Source organism: Cornus florida, unplaced genomic scaffold (assembly GCF_030987335.1).
Source record: "Cornus florida cultivar Cherokee Brave unplaced genomic scaffold, ASM3098733v1 CherokeeBrave_3.0.0_Hap2_Chr11, whole genome shotgun sequence".
Taxonomy (NCBI): domain Eukaryota; kingdom Viridiplantae; phylum Streptophyta; class Magnoliopsida; order Cornales; family Cornaceae; genus Cornus; species Cornus florida.
The window spans coordinates 98,188,861-98,207,024 of record NW_026775581.1 but is presented as its reverse complement, the minus strand read 5'-3'; the positions used below and the strand labels follow the sequence as shown (position 1 = coordinate 98,207,024).

Genomic DNA, 18,164 nt, shown 5'->3' with positions numbered 1-18,164 from the left:
AACAACCAAAAAAATAAAAACCCAGTGATAGGCCTTCTCTGTGCCTGAATCAAACTAACATCAACTCAAAGTACAACCACACCTATCTTAGCTTCATTAACACTAGAATATTCATATACTGCACAAAAATAAAGTTAGAGAACAGAGCACCATTTCCCTTGCTTTCAACTGACTTCATGCACTGATCTTCACTGTCTACACATAAACCTATCAAAAAAATTTAATTTTAAACTTATTGCTGTATCAAATTAAAGTCCAAATAATAAACATATCAAAGGAAAAAAAAAAAACTCACTTTGCTTACAAAAGTATCTTCCCTGTTGAAGATGAATGAGAGCTCTTTCAACAACATCAAGTTCACGGCACAATTGAGAAGGAAGATTTCCCTCTCTCTCCAGTTGATTTTTCCCCATATGTGGTAATTTGTAATTATTCCCCCCATAAACCTTCATTGCTTTAATCATGCATTGCTGTAATGTTATGAAAATATGATTGAGAGCTTCCGTTGGTAATTCATTGAAAGCTTTTTCTACAACATCAACCAACTCATCGACTATTTTGGGAGCTTGTTGGTATTGAAGTGACTGGATCATTCTAAAAAATCCAAGATCAAGCACATTCAAATCCGGACTATTTGGAGGTTGAAATGATAAGCGTATATCAAACCCATCTTTGGCTGCATCTTCTAAGAATTCCGCATCTAAGGGATTTACATGTGGTTTTCCATTATCCTGTTGAATAAAAATTGTTTCCTTTGTACTACAACAAAGCCATTTAGCTTGAATATCTGGTAAAACTTTCTCAATTAAACATGACCGAATTTTTAGTCACCGACGACATTGGTTTTGTCTCTAATGTACCAGCCACACGATTTTTGCTACTTCATTTGGCAGGAGCCTTGCATGTAAATGGATAAATTCCAATCTTTCCCGAGAACACTTCATTACGAGATGTATCAAATCGTGGCCTAACAACAGCTGCTAAAAACATGACCTTTGTAATAAACCGCTTGCTCTTACAAGTGCGTATGGGTTCAGCTTCTTCCGGAAGAAAATAATATTTCTCTGATTCTTTAGACATATAAAACCATTTTTCATCAATGTGGACATGGTTAAACATATTGCAGAAAATTGGCATATTGTGAAGACTAGATGGCTCAAGCATTGACAAACAGTGCATAAGCCTTGCCTTTTTGTTTTCTTCTGATAAATACGGCTTCAATGCATTTGAATGCGGTGTAATAAAACCCTCTTTGATTCTTCTATGGAGTGTTGATTTAGCAATTTGCATAGCAAACGATAAAGATCGAATGTTTGTTCGTTGCCGAAGAGGAATTTCTGAGACTTTACTACAATCAATTTCTACCCGCTTGCGACCAACTCTCTTTAGCTTCTTGTTGGATACATCAACTACAAACCCATTTGAAAAACTTGTCATTGCTTGCTGCCAAATTTGTTGAACTGTTCTTACGCAAACAGAAAACGTTTTTGCCGTGGCACTTATTGAACCCTTTTTAAATTTTCCATTTTCACTTTTCTTCAACAGAACTGCAAAAATTGCTTGGCGTTCTTTAGTAGTTAAATTTTTTCTAGCGTTGGGCTGAACAAAATTTGAACTTGATAATATTTCCATCTTAAATTTGAAACCTAAGTAGTGCAAAGAGTAAAGAAAGAGAACCGAGTAATGATAAGCATGAGAGAGATAACTAAAGATAAAAGTTTGGATAAAGATGAACTACTTTTAAAGATGGTAATAAGTTAGAACTCCTTACATAAAAAAGATGAATTCCTTTGGATAAGAGAAACAAAGTCTATGTGGGTTGAACTCCTCACATGAAAAAGATGAACTCGATCCTTTTGTAACAGCAACAGAGTATATGGATTATGAGTGTAATAGCAATAGAGTATGTGGGTTATGAGTTTTTAAAGAAAAACAATCTAATCTATTCAATTTGAATTTGTAAATAAGCGCGCATCTGATGAATTTAGTTTAAAATACGGAGTGCTCTGTATTGCATATTGGCGCCAATTTTTTAAGAAACTCTGGTAAAAGCTTACTGCATTAAGTGGTCTGGGTCAAGACAAATTTGTGTACAGTACTACAAGGGCATATTTGGAAATTCATCTCATACTATTATAAAAAAAATCATAAAAAATAACACTCTTAAAAAGTTATATTCCCCATAAGCGACACTCTTTGCGGGACAAAGGGAGTATTATTTATTTATTTATTTATTATTACTTATTTTTTTTATAAACCCGGAATGACACGTATAATATGTATTGACGTAGGAAAGAATGGTGTTGTCCTTAGCTGACCTCGGGTTCGGTTAAGGACCCGGCTAACGGTTCGGACCTACGGGTTCAGGTCGTTACAAAATTTGGTATCAGAGCAATGATTCGAATACCATTAGGACCACGGGTAGAGGCCTACTTGGTATTGCATGGGGAAGTTCAATTGCATGTTTATATGCTTATGTGCTAAGTGTTTAAATTTTTTTAAAAAGCATGCCTAATTGCTTACTTACTTACCTGCTTATGTGTTAATTACTTGTCGAGTTAAAGCATGCTTAAGTCTTTATGATAAGTGACAGTATTTATGAGATTAATAACATGGTTAAAATTTTCAAGGCGTACTAAAATGACAAGGTGTCTATTAATTGAGTTGTTTATCATGTATATGGATATACTTACCCGATTATGTACTTATTTTCTAAGTTGTTTATTGGTGTACAAGCATGCTATATGTGCTAAGTACCACGCATGCTTATATGTTATATATGTGTAGTACTGACTTAAATGATCCATGAGTAGGTGTTATGTTTTCAGTATGTAATTGTTTAGTCGGCGCATTTTTATGTTGTATTAGTTCTGTGAGTTGTTACCTATGACTAGGGAAGGTATCAGCATTGTGAGCAGGGGTGATGTGAATAGCACGATCTTTTAAGTCCAGTTTGATTTGGACGCGTTGTTCCATTAGGAGTCTTTTCCCTAGAGACTAATAACGGTGAAAGGGTTTGATCTTAGGTGTCTTCCGGGACGGAAATCCTCATTTTCTTGCACGGGCGAGAGTTTGTGTTGTGTTTTCTCAATATAGTGAGTGGACTCTTGGGATGATGGATTAGTAGGGTATGGTGTGTGAGTCATGGGTTCCTTTCAGGCGAGCAAAGTTGATTAGATGTCACAGGACGTGAAGTGGTATGTAGTGCATGACTTATGAGGTTCAGGTGTTGTGCGGGTTGAGCAAGGTTTGTATTTGGATTTTTATTTAGAAGTTCGCTGATGTTTAAGGTTAAGAGTTTGTCTCTTAGATTGCCATTTTGGGAGTATGAGTTGAGGTTGACCTTAAGTTGGCGATGGGACGAGTAGGTTGCACTTTTGTTTTGATTTCCAATGCGGAAGGCAGAAGCTTAATGTAATGTTCTTTGGTGACCATAGAGTGTTGGTCACAGATTGTGTTGAGCCAGGATGAGGAGTTATCTCTTGGGCTTGGTGGCCTGTTCTATTTGATTTCCTTGTTTCGTGGCCCTGTGGGCGGGTGTGCATGAGCGTATGCAGGTGGCACCAAAAGGCTACCATACTAGGCGAGCTGCAGGCACACAACTCAGATGAAATCGATGTGGATATTCCATTGTGTTGGATAGTAATCGTACCGATTGATTGGGAAATGATAGTGTTGGGGGTGTAAGAGTTGTATACCCTTTTGTTTGGTCGGATAGGTCAGTTATAGGTATGACTTGTGATACCTGACCGGGTGCCTTTACAAGGGTCGCGATACCAAGTCAAGCTTGAAGAGTTGTGAATTTAGGAGGTGGCCAAGTTTTACATTTATAGAAAGCCACTACTACCTTTCTCTATATAAAATATAGATAAGGTGAGTAGGGATCGCCCCAAGGGATTATACGTGTTGGAATTTCAACTTCGACTCTAGCGTACCAAATGATTGCAAAAGAGAATTGGGTTGGTTGATTATACTAAATGAGCTAAACTATAATAAAGCAATGCAATAAGATAAAGAGTAAGTAAGAAGGAAAGGTCTTGGGGTGTAGAGATCACCACCAAACAATATTATTCCAAACCATAATCAAGTGACTAATGAGGGAAATAAATGTGTTGCAACAATGTTGTGTGTGTAAAAGACATTCAATTGGTAAGGATGACTCAACAAATGCAAATTGTCTCAATCAACATGTGTGAGGCCACAATACATCTATTGGTAGAGGAATATATTGTCTAAACATCATGTGAAGATAACAAAATAACAATTCAAGTCATTGAACCTTTCATTAAGCTCATAGTCCAAGCAATCCATAAGGATGATTTAGTTAAACATGCATTATCTAAACATCATGTGAGAGGTACAAAATATCTATTGGGAGAGGAATAAATTGTCTAAACACATGTGAAGGATACAACATATCATAACTAGTCATTAATCCTTCATTAAGCTCACAATCCACATACAACACAATATTAGAGGAATATGCCATTTGGACTCACAAGCATGGAACATCAAGCATCAAAAGTAGATTGTCCTCCCATCTAACATTACACTACCACTACACTAAATCTACACTACTAGCATGAAAATAAAGCTATCTAGACTAGGGGAGAGGCACAACATCAAGAATAGGCATAAACCATCAAATGAACCAAAATAGCATTCATTAAGCATATCATCTTGATAATCTCTAGATCTATAGCATCAATACACATAGACATGCATCAAAAACACTAAATCTATGGATAAGCACATGAATATCCTACTCTAGCATACATAGACATATGGATAGAATAGAATAGTCAATTGGAAGCATTAAACCATACAAACCATGAAATAATCAAGATTTATATATACATGAATATCAAGATGTATCATACAACACTAATCCCTCAATAATACACAAGATTAGAGTATAGAAAGCATGCTTGGGGCTAACTCTAGCCCCAAGAGGATGTCTAGCCACTCATGGTAGTGATGATCCAACCCTCAAGGGCTAACTCCATGGCTGCTCCTTGTTGGTGAAGATCTCCTCCACTGGTTGCTCTAGCTTCCTCCCTTCTTCCTCTCCAAGAATAGCCTCCAAGATGATTTTCAATGTGTGACAAGAGACTCACTCAAAAAGTGTATCATATTCCTTATATAGGTAGGTCAAATGCACCCCATGATGAGCTGTGGTCGTGCAAGGCATATTCTCCAATGATTGGATGAAGGACGGAATAAATGAGCTGGACTTTAACTTTTTCTCGCTGGAGGAAGTTCGATCGATCGAACCTTAACTTGGATCGATCGAAAATGGGTTCGATCGATCGAACTGCATCTTGGATCGATCGAAGTGGTCTGACTCCTCCGGATAATGACAAGGCTGGGATATTTTCAAGATATTTATGGGGAAAAAGACAAAAATGGTTGGTAGACGTACAGCTGTGGATAAGATCAATCATTTGAATAGGACAAAATAGGGTTCGATCGATCGAAGGTGTTGTTCGATCGATCGAACTTGGAATTTCAGCAAAGGCCAAGGTTGGATCTATCGAGAAGTACTGCGATCGATCATAGATGTTCGATCGATCGAACTCTAAGTTCGATCGATCGAACTTTTCAGCTGCACAACCTGATTCCTTTTTGCTCCTTTCTTTCTCCACTTTGCTCCCTCCTTTGGTTTATCTCAGGATTGCTTCAATTAAGCTCTTATTTGGCTGAGTTAGCTCAATTTTGGGATTAGTGCCTGAAAATATAAATAACACGTAATAAGTCTAAAACGGCAAAGTAAGATAGATAAAGGTACTAGAATGCTTAAGCTTAACGGGTTTAAATGCGCACTTTTCAGTGCTCATCAATACCCCTCAGATCCGAGACACGGGTTGATCAGGCCCAGGCCCAAACCCGAGGGAATATCAAACAATTAATATTTTAAAACGAACACAGAATACAAGATGAAATAATAAGAAGTAAATAAAAATGGCTGAAAAGAACTCTAATTGACAATCCTCAAAATAAAGTTATAAAAATCCGAACTCCAAAACCTCTAATTAAATAACAACTCGGGAATCCATCTAGTGGACCCTTAATAAAATCCCAACTGTAAAATGAAATAACTAAAGTATGATCCACAACTAATAAGTAAGCAGTCCTACGTAGTCGGTAGAATGGAAGTCTGTATCTGCTCTGCACGATCAAACTCTAACCCTGGAACTGACGAGCACTTGAAAAATAAAAGAGTGGGTCAGGCCCACATGCAAGTCCTGATCTACTACGATCCAAACAGGAATCCGTTACGCAAATACATCTTAGATAGACTCAATAATATCTAGAGTAGTCCATATATGTATATATATATTACACACTATAGGACGCTCACTAGTCCAATAGGTCTGTCTCAGCCTGAGTAGAGATACCATGCAAATCGCACATTACGTGGTCATGTGAACCTAGACCTACAAGGGAACAGCACTACTGTCCAGCTATCCATCCTAGACGATATACGTACCCTAACCATGGTCATGAGACTCAAGCTCATACCATAGTACCATAACATAAATATATAAAGTTCGTTCCAAGTGTGTCATTCAAAAGGTTTATTGACCTGACACCTAGTTATAAGTAAGACTTAACTTTTGTAGTTAATCCATCTTATTTAAATCTAGGTAGGACTTAGTGTTTGATCTAATCCATCCCCAATATAGGTAGGTCTCAGTGTTTTGAACTGAGCCATCCGTAATATGCCATCGTCCCATACCGGTGCATAGACATCCATATAAGTAGGACTTAACTTTTTATAGTTAATCCAACTTATTCCAAAATAGGTAGGATTTAGTGTTTTACTAATCCATCCCTAGTATGCCACCGTCCCATACCAGTGCACACAATCCTCCACACAACATAATTGTAAAGACAATAATTGTTATCTATCAACCATTATCCAGGATATGCATAAATACAGTTCAATACATAAAACATGACATTAAGCATTCATTACAGAACCTAAACATCACATTCCAACCATTTAAATTGCTAATATGAGTCATAGCATTAAATCATCCATTTACCATAGTTGACCAAAAATAATATAAATAGTTATCAACTATATTCCAAAATAAGCACAAATACAATTTCACATGTGTAAAACTAAATCATGCATCCACTAACAGAGTTAGAATCCAAATCCCAGTCCTTTAAATTTGTAAAATAAGATTACACAATCTACCTCTCCAAACAGTGTCATACTGGTGCAACATATAACCGATTTAAACACCAGTTAACTCTATTTAAGTATACACATAATTAAATTACTATATGCCTAAATCATAGCTGAAAACATGATTCTTAATTTAAGATTTTGTAGAGAAATCAAAGTTTCAAAAACAGTAAGCAACAGAAGTTAATTCTCCAATCCTTCACCTACAAATTCTCTGTTTAAGCTTAGATTAATCCTATCCTCAATATCTAAATGTAGGCTTGCTTCCCAACAATTTTATAAGTCTTAAGCAGTGAATTACATTATTCAGTAGCACATAGACAACCTTTGAAAAATCCAGTTTAGCCAAACAATCCCTAAAAATTCTCGTTTCTGTGTGTTTTAAGAGAAAGCAAGCTCTTAAAATGGGAGCCTACTCTATTTTTCATCTAGAGCCAGCTCCACAACACCAAGAGCCGGCTCTCCCCTTTGGGAGCCGGCTCTAAGAGGTTTGGGAGCCCTCTCTCCCTCCTCTTAGCAGACTTTGTTCGTTTCATCTTCTTCCTCTCTGATTCCGATGATCTATAGTAGTTTTTAATACATGATTTAAAGTCCATCCAGATTCCATATTGGTCACAGAACAAGAATATACAACCAAAACTTTAATTGAAACACAAGTTGTTACACAACGGCAGCAAGGTTTCAGGTTAAAATTTTAAAGCAGCTAAGAACATATTTATTTCATGAATTTAATTATAGATTAAACATACCTAACAGATGTAGTTAAATCTTAGTTTAATCCCTAGAGTCTTTCTAAGCATGCACAGAACACAGATTAAAGGGATAGAATAGAACAGAACTTGCCTTTGAGTTTCAGATTTGAAACTCTAATTTACCGTCTCTTAAGGTTCTGTTAATATCCTAGACTGTAGTTCTACACAACCACGCTCCTTCCTCCTTGAGCTGCTCTGTATAACACTCCACTCCACTCTGTGTTTCTTTCTCTGTATTTCTATATCTCTCTGTTTTACAGAACGTTGTTATATTGTTCTTGTTTTTCTGTCTCTAAACCCTAAACCACGATAATGCACATATTTATAGGTTTACCCCAGTAACCCTAGTCCATGTTTAATTTAGAGACCAAGCCCTAATTCCCCTCCTAATCGGCCCATGAAACTATCTAAGTTCTAACCTACAGCGACTCACCTATACGTGAAATATATGCCAAAGTTATAACTGATATCCCTAAGTTACGATAGACAAGATAAATCACCATTAAATCAAAAATCACAAATAAATAATATAACAGATGTAATTATACAAATAATTCACATAATACAAAAAAATTTAAATAAAACAATTAATTCAGATAACAAATAATTCAAATTCGACAAATAATTCAAATTAAATAATAATCACTTAAAGCATCATAATATAATTAAATTAAACAAATAATCCAATAACATGACACATAATCAAATACTATGCATTCAAATAATAAATTTAATTCTAGAAATATCCTTTTAAAATTTAAGGGTATTACATTGGAGAGAAGGCTCCCAAACCTCTTAGAGCCGGCTCTTGGTGTTGTGGAGCCGGTTCTAGATGAAAAATAGAGCAGGCTCCAATTTTAAGAGCCTGCACTCTCTTAAAACACACAGAAACGAGAATTTTTAGGGATTGTTTGGCTAAATTGGATTTTTCAAAGGCTGTCTATATGCTACTGAATAATGTAATTCACTGCTTAAGACTTATAAAATTGTTGGGAAGCAAGCCTACATTTAGATATTGAGGATGGGATTAATCTAAGCTTAAACAGAGAATTCGTAGGTGAAGGATTAGAGAATTAACTTCTGTTGCTTACTGTTTTTGAAACTTTGATTTCTCTGCAAAATCTTAAATTGAGAATCATGTTTTCAGCTGTAATTTAGGCATATAGTAATTTAATTATGTGTCTGCTTAAATAGAGTTAACTGGTGTTTAAATCGGTTATATGTTGCACCAGTATAGTACTGTTTGAAGAAGTAGATTGTGTAATCTTATTTTACAAATTTAAAGGACTAGGATTTAGATTCTAACTCTGTTAGTGGATGCATGATTTAGTTTTAAACATGTGAAATTGTATTTGTGCTTATTTTGGAATGTAGTTGATAACTATTTATACTGTTTTTGGTCAACTATGGTAAATGGAGGATTTAAATGCTATGACTCATATTAGCAATTTAAATGATTGAAATGTGATGTTTAGGTTCTATAATGAATGCTTAATGTCATGTTATATGTATTGAACTGTATTTATGCATATCTTGGATAATGGTTGATAGATAACAATTATTGTCTTTACAATTATGTTGTTTGGAGGATTGTGTGCACCAGTATAGGACGGTGACATACTAGGGATGGATTAGTAAAACACTAAATCCTACCTATTTTGGAATGAGTTGGATTAACTATAAAAAGTTAAGTCCTACTTATATGGATGTCTATGCACCGGTATGGGACGGTGGTATATTAGGGACGGCTCAGTTCAAAACACTGAGACCTACCTATATTGGGGATGGATTAGTTCAAACACTAAGTCTTACCTATATTGAAATAAGATGGATTAACTACAAAAATTAAGTCCTACTTATAACTAGGTGTCAGGTCAATAAACCTTTTGAATGACACACTTGGAACGGACTTTATATATTTATGTTATGGTAGTATGGTATGAGCTTTAGTCTCATGACCATGGTTAGGGTGCATATATCGCCTAAGATGGATAGCTAGACAGTAGTGCTGTTCCCTGGTAGGTCTAGGTACACATGACCACGTAATGTACGATTTGCATGGTATCTCTACTCAGGCTAAGACAGACCTATTAGATTAGTGAGCGTCCTAAAGTGTGTAATATATATACATATATAGACTACTCTAGATATTGTTGAGTTTATCTATGATGTATCTGCGTATCGGATTCCTGTTGGGATTGTAGTAGATCAGAACTTGCATGTGGGCCTGACCCACTCTTTTATTTTTCAGGTACTCGTCAGTTCCAGAGTTAGAGTTTGATTGTGTAGAGCAGATACAGACTTCCATTCTACCGACTACGTAGGACTGCTTACTTATTAGCTGTGGATCGTACTTTAGTTATTTCATTTTACAGTTGGGATTATATTAGGGATCCACTAGATGGATTCCTGAGTTGTTATTTAATTGGAGGTTTTGGAGTTTGGATTTTTATAACTTTATTTTGAGGATTGTCAATTAGAGTTCTTTTCAGCCATTTTTATTTACTTCTTATTATTTCATCTTGTATTTTGTGTTCGTTTTAAAAAATTAATTGTTTGATATTCCCTCGGGTTTGGGCCTGGGCCTGATCAACTAGTGTCTCGGATCCGAAGGGTATCACATGACTTGAGTGTCCAGTTAGATACTAATGAGAGACTACTGTTTTGTAGTTGTCATAGAGTGTAGTTTGTGTGGTTGACCATTTGGCGTGGTGTCTATGTTGGGATTTATATGCCCTGGCATAGCAAATTCCTATCTGGATTATAGTGACATATGTTCCTGACATATCTGAAATATTTATGATTTATATAATTGGTGAATTCAATGTATTATGTTTCGATTCACTGTGAAATTGATAGTGTCCCTGTGATTACGAGAAATATTTATATATATGTATGTGATGGCAATCAATGCATGATATATACATAGTAATTATAAATTGTTCATAGTCGGTAATTATGGATGGACTCATAATTAATTAAGACTTAAACTGGATCCGCGTTAGGTTGAGATATATTGCGAGAGCCGTCTATGCAATTGCTCCCTATCACCGTCATAGCATTTGACTCTTAAGCATGAGAAAATTATAGACTCTTTTATTAATTAATAATTACTTTGATTTGTTCGGCGGATTCTTCGGGATCCTTAGACCGACACTTTGGGTAGTTATGTAATTAATAGTTAGAGGGTTATATTTTCAATATTTGCATCATTGCTACTTGTATTTATTTTGTATTGATTATGGTTGATCACAAAGTAAATTCGAAGGCCTTCTTATGTTTTTAGACAAAATGATTTATTATATATTTATTTATTAAATTATTATTTTTTGTCAAACAAATGTTTTATTGTGATCAAGCCAGAAATAATCAAAGGTACCAAAATAAATATATTAATTAAGTAGTCGGATTGATGGCATTATTTATCCGATAACTAATTATGCATAGAGGGGTCAAAGTGCAACATTGACTTAGAGGTTATTTATTATTTAATTGGAGTTCAATTAATTTCTTTTAGTGGAGTAGAAATTAATTTATGAATTAATTTAATTGGGTCCATGGACCGGACCAATTATTAATTCATTGTAGCCAATAAAATAATAGGCCCAGTGGATTCTCACTCATAGCCCAACTTGATATTGGAATCATATTAGATTTGAGACATGTAAATTAGAGATTGAGAAGGATTCGTTGTTTCCTTTTCTTTACCTTTATGTTACCTATAAATATACATGGTCTATGTATATTTTATGGGTGATTTTTAGTAGAAGGAAAAAGGAATATATTTTCTCTCTCTAGAAAATTAGGGTTAGTGTTCTCATCTAATGGAGGCTCCCACAAGCCTAGTTTTTCAAGGTTATTCATGGAGGCTTATGAGTGATTCCTAAAGGCAAAACAATTACTAAGAAGATGGAGATCCAAGGAGAAGGCATCTTTCTAAGGGATCTACAATAAGTGAGAACACTCACTTTAGAGGAAAGATTTAAAGGTTTACTCAGACCTTTGATGTAAGTATTCAATTCATTAATTGAATGATACATCATATTTTTATTTTTGCATAAAATTTGTCTCTATGTGATGAATCAAGATCTATGAATCAAAATTTCTCGAAAAGTTTTTAAAACTTGCACGTTTCCCAATAGTCTATTGTCCCTCTTAGGAATTGTTCCTGTAATGTTGCTGCGTACGATTCTTATTTTCTTGTAGCAGGTGTTGACTATGGCGTCGGGTATCATGAGTGATGTGTGTTTTTATGTCGAGTTGGCCTTACTTTTGAATGAACGGTTGGTAATGGAGGTTTGTTGTTTCCAAGGGATTGGAGTTTGTGTAGTTATTTTGGGAAGGATGATCATGGGGGTATTAGTACTTAAGGTTCCTGTATTGGAGAGTAAGTCAGTTTAGGGGTGAACCCAGTATTCGGGAAGAAAGTGGTGATTGATTGCATCGTTGATGGTTTTAAGGAGATAGTTGGGTGTCGAGCATTTTGAATTTTTATGCTCATTTTTGTTTTGAGGATTTGTTAGCATGGCATTGTCGTATGGATGTTCTTTTCTAGTGGTAAATAGTGGTTGTTATGGGGAGTAGCGAGAGTTATCCTTGTTCTTTTGTTACAATGATATTATCTTAAGGATGTTCGAGGAAAAATCCTTTGGTAGTGACTTGATGGTCTGATGGGATATGTCACGACCCGAAAATTCTAATAAAATTCTCAATTTATTCAGATACAAATACATCAAAATACACCCAGGATCACAAAAAAATACCTTCTTTTATACAAAGTCAATTTCCTCAAATATACAAAAAAATTTCTGAATAATAAAAATAAAACTCGTAATGCCAACTCTTCAGCCTAAGCCCGTATCTAGCAATCCCTGTTCATCTTCGGTACCTGAAATTGTAGGGTGGTTAGACTGAAAATCCCAGTAGGAAAAACCATAACAAGAATTTCATGGAGGTTTAATAAAACAGCTTCATAAAATATACATAGTCATGTGAGTATATAAGTAAAATACATATGCACTTAATTAAAACATTTAATCAAAACATTTAATTAAAACCATTGAATCAAAACCACTCCAAGCCATTCAAGGTATAGAGAACCCTACACTGAAAAAGAATCATCAAAACCTCAAGCTCCGACATCCTCTTCAATCTCTCGGACCTCCCATTGTCTCTCAAAACTCTCTGTATTCACTCTATCATTCTCGGCTCACTCTTTATGTGCCCACTCTAATTTTTTTCTTCTGTTTTCCTCATACACCCACACACATACACCTTATTTAAAGGCCATTCCACCGACTCAAGTGTAATACTCCTAATTTTAAAAAGATAGTCATGGCATTTATTTAATTGTTTAATTGCGTGTTATTTTATTGGTTATTTTAATTGTGTGTTTCTTTTATGGTGATTTACATTTGATTTTGTTTTACTTAAATGATTAAAGTGTTTTAAATTAAATTGTATTATGATGTTTTATTTGACTTAATTGATAATTGGTTTTATTTAATTAAATTGGTTTAAATTAGAATTGTGTTTTTCTATATTTTCACGTATTAGCCGACATAGGTTATAACTTAGGTTATTCTTGGGCCAATTAAGTGTTGCATTAGGGCTCAAATTATACAAGGATTAGGGTTGGATTACTAAGCCTATAAATATACATGTACGAGTTTTACTTAGGGTTTTAAAAACAAAACCTATATACGTAGTAAAAATATAGAGAGCAACGGTTGTGGTTTTGAGAAAACAGAGAGTGGAAACTTGAGAGCTTACAGAGAGGGATTAAGGAGGGAAGCTAGGGTTGTGGGTTTCAACTAAGACTAAACCAAGAGTGACGGAGGTGGAACAACAATCAGAAACTTCGTCGGAAAATTCTGGGAATGACAGTTTAGAATTTCAAATCTGAAACTTAAGGCAAGTCTTATTCTTCTCTATCTCTTTAATCTGTGTTCCGTGCATGATTAGGAAGACTCCAGGAATTAAACTAAGGCTTAATTATAACCTTTATGCATGTTTAATTAATGTTTCAATTCATGGAATAAACCTGTTCTTGGTTGTTTTAACAAGATAGTAATAAAAACTGTAACTTTATAACCCTGCTCCATTGAGTAACAGTTTGTTTTTCAATTCAAGTTTTGATTAAATATCATTGCATATCCTTGTTTTATAATCAATCTGGAATTGGAATAGACCTTAAAAACATGTAATAAAAGTACTACAAAGAACTGGTATTTACAGGAATCAGAGAAGACGAAGTTTAAACGGACAGAAGGCTGCTAAGGGAGGAAGAAGAGGCTTCCAAAACCCTTAGAGCCGGCTCCCAAAGAGGAGGAGCCGGCTCTTGGTGCACTAGAGCAGGCTCTAGAAAGTCTAGAGCCGGCTTTAGATGGGAAGAGCAAGCTCAACTTTTTTCTAGAGCCTGCTCTCTCTTTAATTGGCCAGAATGTTGATTTTAAGGTCCGTTTGGGCTGAAAATTGGTTTTCTAAAATTATTTAAAAGCTACTGGAGGGTGTAAATCATTGCCAAAGACTTATAAAAATGTTGGGAAGCATGGTTACAAGTAGGTATTGAGGATGGAATTAACTTTAGTTTAAACAGAGAACCGTAGGAGGATGATTGAAGAATTAATTTTCTTTTGTCTATTATTTTTGAAATTTTGATTTCTCTGCATAATCTTAAACTGCTAGTTATATTTTTATTATGGTTTAAGCATATACTAGTATAACTAGATGTAAATATGGATAGAATTAACTGATAATTTAAACTGGATATAAATTGCATCAGTTATGACACTGTTTGGAGAAATAAATTGCATACTTTTGTTTTGTCATTTAACGGACTGGAATTGGGATTTTTATTTATTACTGTTTTAATTATATTTAGACAGTTTTATAAGCATAGTAAATTCTTGGAATTATCTATGTTTGGTTGGAAGTAAATTGATATAACAGTTCAGTTAATTTTATCAATTAGTGGATTTGATGCATGATATAAATGCTATGTTTCATAATTAGCAAATTTAATGGTTGAAATATAATTTCTAGGCCTAGACTGAATGCCTAAGTTTTATATTTATGGATTAATTTGGTTTGTGCATATTTTGGGAGTTGGGTTGATGACTATTTAGTACTGTTTTATCAACTCTGTTAACTGGAGGATGGTATGTACCGGTATGGGACGGTGACATACTAGGTATGGACTAGTTCGGATACTAGGCCTCCTAAATTTGGATTAAGGTATGGATTAATCATAAAGGTTAAGTCCATCACCTACATGTGTCATATCAATTGTGAATTGAATGACCTACTATGGTTTTAGGATGGATTTGTTATACATATATCAGACCACTACACAGATGGATAGTATACTGTATTAGGAAGAGTTTGGATTTTGTATATATATTATATGGTGCCGTGGTATGAGTTTGAGTCTCATGACCATGGTTAGGGCGCGTATATCGCCTAGGATGGATAACTGGATATAGGTGTTGTTCCCTGGTAGGTCTAGGTACTCATGCCCACCTTCGGGTGCGTATTCGCATATTGCTTTCTATTTAGGTTGAGACAGACCTATTGGACTAGCGAGCGTCCTATAGTGTGTACTATATACTTATATGGACTACTCTAGATATTGTTGAGTCTTCCTAGGATGTATCTGCGTATCGGATTACTGTTTGGATTGTAGTAGATCAGGACTTGCATGTGAGCCTGACCCACTTCTTTATTTTTCAGGTGTTCGCCAGTTCTAGGGTTAGAGCTTGGATGTGCAGAGCAGATATAGATATTCATTCCTCCGACTATGTAGGAATCTTCTTTATGTTAGCTTTAGACTTTGTTTTTATTTTTTTTCAGTTTCGGTTTGAGAATCTTTAATAAGGGGTCCAATGGATGGATTCCCAAGTTGTAAACCTATGAAATTTGGATTTAACAGATTTCAATAATTATATTATTTTAAGGATTTTCAATTAGCATTCTTTCAGCTTATTATTTTTATTTCTTATTTTATCTTATATTCTGCGTTCGGCTACATATTAATTGTTTGATATCCCTCGGGTTTGGGCCTGGGCCTGATCAACCCGTGTCTCGGATTCGAGAGGTATCACATCAAGCCATACAACTCACCCAACAAATATCAACCACAATTGCAAACAAAGTGGACCCCGCCTCCCACATTTTCTTTTTAGCCGTCCACCTTGCACATTTAACAAGTATAATCTCACCCAAAATAACACCATGTGCAGCCCAACAAACAGAACCCTTGACCACTAATTTCTACCCACGGGTCTCGCCCAACTTTTTTTTCTCTTTCCCATCATTTCACCAACCGACTCTCCTTTCTTTTCTTTTAGCTGACCAACCCATTCACCAACTCCATCAAAATATATATATACATATAATATGTAATATAGAAAATGATCTTACATCCAAACCAATTCCAAGCCACGTGATAAAAATCAAAGTCAAAAATTCTTGCCTCATTTAAAATCCAAGTGGAGCCCACCAACATCACAAATTTTCTTTTCTCTATTTCGGCTCCTTCTTATCACTTTGGTGAATATATATATATATATATATATATATATATAATAAAAACATCCCAAATCAAATATCATGGGACCCGCAGCACAAATCTCCATTTTCTCTTCATTTATTTCCACTTCCACGACAAGCATCCCCAACCACATATATATATAAAATAACAAGACTAAACCTCCACTAAAACATACTCAAAAATAATAATAAAATAATAAAATAATAATAATAATAATAATAATAATAATAATAATAATAATAAAATTAAAATTATAAATTAAAATCTAAAAAAAAAATTGGGTTATCATAGGATAATAGGGTTGAACGGTTGTTAGAATGAGTGATAGTGAAGGTGTTATGGTGTCATAATGTGATGTTTAGTGTTGATGAGTAAGACGGTTTAAGGTGTGATCCGAGAATGGCTTAGAGATTATAAGTTGTTTATTGTGTGCTGATAGGTAGGTGGTGGGATTGTGCGCCAGTTGAGACAATTATGGATGGTTGAGTCTTTAGGACCAGTGAGGGCGATGTTGCCAGATAGGCACCTTTTTCTTTTGACAAGTAATGGATCGTTATGATAGAGGTCGCGGGTCTTGTGTGCGCGGAGATCGAAGTAGTGTCGCCTGGAGAGGTAGAGATGGAATGGGTGGTAAAGTGTTGTTTTATGGTATAAGAGTTGTCATTTGGGGGATGACGGGTCCCAGGTAGAATGGAATGTGGTGTTCAACGTACAGTGATTGTTCCTAGTGTTAGTACGTTGTAGACGTTTGTACCCTTATCCGATTGATTTTGGTCCGTATGGGTATTACGGAGTAGCATGTGTGGGGTTCCAGTGTTGATAATTATGACAGTTCGTTAATGGCAAGGTCGCCTAGGTTTATGTTCCTAGTCCCGTATGTGTTTCCTGTTAATTCTTCTCATTGTGTGTAAGGAGTTCTTTTCATCTCAGGTGAGATTGGGTGTCCATGGTTGGACGATTGATGAATAGCGTGTGACAGATGGTCGGGTACACTCAGGTGTGAGTCGTTAGTCTCTTGTGAGAGTGGGGTTTGTTACTCTTTTCGTTTGTTCTAGTCCTGGCAAGGACGTTGTTTGTTATGAATCTTGTACTCCATTTAGGGGTTGTGCATGTCCGTGGGTGGACAGACCTATGAGTGGTTTGTTATGCTGTTGGGGTTCCTCGATAGAGGTTCTGGTTGAATGGGTCGACTCACTCTCACGGAGGGAGGTGGAGTCTTTAGGTTTTGTAGTGCTTGTTCTAAGAATGGTTTTGACAGGTGGAATATGAGGCACGGGTTGCCGAATAGGGATTTTATTTTCGATGTATGGTACTATCAGTGATGGCTACGAGATGTGTCGTGAACGGCAATTGAGGATGATTAGGTGATGTGATGTGAGTCATGTGTTCGGGTGTTTTTATTGATGTCTGAATTAAGCAGTATCTTGAGGATAAGTGTTGGTATCATTTAAGTGTTAAGCAGCTAAAGAGAGAGAATGTGTGGTTTCACTGAGGAATAATAGGAGTGATTGACTTTAGTTTTGAGGTTTCAGGCATGAGACAGGTGTATTGTGTGTTCTGAAGAGGTAAGAATTGAATTGAATAATGTTGTGAAGTTGTTTATCTGGTGTGTGGGTGTTATGAGGAAATTAGAGATCTTTTGTACGGGTTGATGATTGTGACG

General features: G+C 35.5%; 1 pseudogene; it reads right to left on the bottom strand.

Annotated features, from left to right (window-relative positions):
• LOC132281644 (proline-rich receptor-like protein kinase PERK15) overlaps positions 1-18,164 on the bottom strand; it is a 75,149-nt pseudogene that overhangs the window by 49,514 nt on the left and 7,471 nt on the right.